This window comes from Lasioglossum baleicum, unplaced genomic scaffold (genome assembly GCF_051020765.1).
Source record: "Lasioglossum baleicum unplaced genomic scaffold, iyLasBale1 scaffold1706, whole genome shotgun sequence".
Lineage (NCBI taxonomy): Eukaryota > Metazoa > Arthropoda > Insecta > Hymenoptera > Halictidae > Lasioglossum > Lasioglossum baleicum.
Genome location: NW_027470765.1, coordinates 25,001 through 27,500, shown reverse-complemented (window position 1 = coordinate 27,500; position 2,500 = coordinate 25,001). Strand labels below are relative to the sequence as shown.

Genomic DNA, 2,500 nt, shown 5'->3' with positions numbered 1-2,500 from the left:
AGCTCGCTTTTAAAGCAGTCGTGAGTCTGACACCCTACTCCGTGCGTGTGGCCCAATAGTGCGCATCGCGAGAGCTTGGGACGAATGACCGCTGCCAGAGCCGGCTGTGAAGTCCTCCGTTCTCACATCATTCCAAATGAAATGGAAGTGAAGAGGAGAGGAATATTATTACATCTCTGGATCCAGTATCGGGTTGTCTTACGATCCCCGTCGTTTTCAGAGAATATATATTCATCTCCGCGTTTTCCACGTTAACGGTTTTTCAATGTACTGTTCGCCCGGCCGTCGGATACGTGTTGCGTATCTGACGGTTTTTTTTTCCGTTTCCACGGACGACGATAGTGTCGTCCTTAAAACGACGCCTGAACGAATCTCCTTCGCGCGCTGGTTGGAGCGTTCAGGTACAATGCGTTCTTACGAACCGCAGAACAAGAGACATATACATATATTGATTTGTAAATCAAAAATATATACGATTACCCTGAACGGTGGATCACTTGGCTCGTGGGTCGATGAAGAACGCAGCTAATTGCGCGTCAACGTGTGAACTGCAGGACACATGAACATCGACATTTCGAACGCACATTGCGGTCCACGGATACAATTCCTGGACCACGCCTGGCTGAGGGTCGTTTACGTAACCATAAACTGCTTGCGTTGCTCTTGTAAGTCCCCGCCGTCGCTTACCTCTCCAAATATATTTTTGGAGGGCGCCAAAGAGCGTTTCGGAGTCGGGTTGCAAAGATGCTACGTACGAGCGAATGATGGGCGTTTCGTCGGCGTTTGTCGCGGTTCTGTGAAAATTGCCAATTTTTGCATTGCGTCTTATAAACACATACAAACATATATATATCTAGTTTCCACGAGAGGCGAAGTAGGGATTGGTATTTCTTACGTTCGGACTTGCGTGAGTGTTTTTACGGTGTCGTGAGTCGTATTGAAAATACGACCGCCCGTAAGGCACCGCTTCGACGAGGATCTCCAAATCTCTCACCTTCTCTGCGAAACGATTCGCCTTGCGGAAAGAAGCGTTTCCACTCATGAACATTTAACGCGCTCCCGACGTCGCCTGAAATGATGCGTATATACGAAAGAGGTATATTTACAAGAGTCTCGCGAGACTACAGAGATGGACACACAAATTATAAAAGAAAGAAAGAATACTGTGTGGCACACAGAGTGTGTGTGGTGTGGCAATGTTAAGCCCCAGGGAGAGAATATGCCTGTGCGTGGATGAGTTTCTTAACTCTACGTTATAATTGCCATACGGCGGAGGGTCGTCGTTGCCGGCGATTTCGACAAACACACATTCCTTTTCGAGTCTTCGAGGGAAGAGACGAAAGAGATCTCTCGTTCTATCGCGAACGCTTTGATGATCGATGGACAGCGGAGCAAAGCGCAGCAATGTGCGGGATGAGCACGTCGTACTTGATCGGGTCGGAATTATTCCCCGTCGTCGACGTGTCCTCGCTAATCTGTGCGATTGCCATTCCATCGCCACGTTCGCGTTGAATCGTATTGATGACGGCCTATGAGCGTCTTGAGATCTTACTCTCTTTCTCTCGTGTCTCTAATTTGGTTTTGCGTTTGATCGATGATAAATCGTTTCGTGCGCAACGTTTCTGTACCCCCGTGGTTTTTGGTTCAATTATATAGAAGTAGAGAGAAAAAGAAATCCCACCGGGTTATATGTATTATTATTTTTTTTTTTTAATAATATGTATACTCCTCTATTGGCGAGGCTTATTTCGAACTTGATTGTCACACGACGCAAAAGACACACTTGTGTGTTCACGCACGGAACAGCACCGCGGAGAGAGAAAAGGTATATCCAATGATGAAAACCTTTATGTCGGTCGCCCCATGTCTTTTCTTTTCTTCATTGTCGATTCGTGCGGAACCGCGCGATCTGTCGGTCGTCCAGTCCCCGAAAGTTCTTTTCGACGGACGTTAAAGTTAACCGGCCAGATCGTCTAGCGAGAGTTTCCGATCGACGAGAGATGAAGAAAGAATTATATTGACACTTTGGTGTGGCGCATAAGGCATATATCGGTTTTTTGTTTACCTTTTTCTCTCTTCTGTCGTGTAGTGTTGTTTCGTTTTCTTTTTTTTTCTTTTTTTTTTGTGCTTTGTACGTTTTCGCGAGTACTACTTTTACGCTCTTTCGGCCGAAACACACAAAATTTTGTATCACGTACGACGACCTCAGAGTAGGCGAGATTACCCGCTGAATTTAAGCATATTACTAAGCGGAGGAAAAGAAACTAACAAGGATTTCCTTAGTAGCGGCGAGCGAACAGGAATTAGCCCAGCACTGAATCCCGCGGTTCTGCCGTTGGGAAATGTAGTGTTCAGGAGGGTCAATTTATCCCGAGACGTCGAACCGCGTCCAAGTCCATCTTGAATGGGGCCATTTACCCGTAGAGGGTGCCAGGCCCGTAGCGACTGGTACGCGTTTCGGGAGGACCTCTCCTTAGAGTCGGGTTGCTTGAGAGTGCAG

At 47.0% G+C, this 2,500-nt stretch overlaps 1 non-coding gene and 1 pseudogene across 1 annotated transcript; both read left to right on the top strand.

Moving 5' to 3' along the window:
* The first annotated feature begins 477 nt into the window (after window positions 1–477).
* LOC143220894 (5.8S ribosomal RNA) lies at window positions 478–632 on the top strand. The gene has a single exon (XR_013011689.1). It is a non-coding gene; the product is annotated as a 5.8S ribosomal RNA (ribosomal RNA).
* A 1,568-nt stretch (window positions 633–2,200) lies between these two features.
* LOC143220893 (large subunit ribosomal RNA) overlaps window positions 2,201–2,500 on the top strand; it is a 6,881-nt pseudogene continuing 6,581 nt past the window's right edge.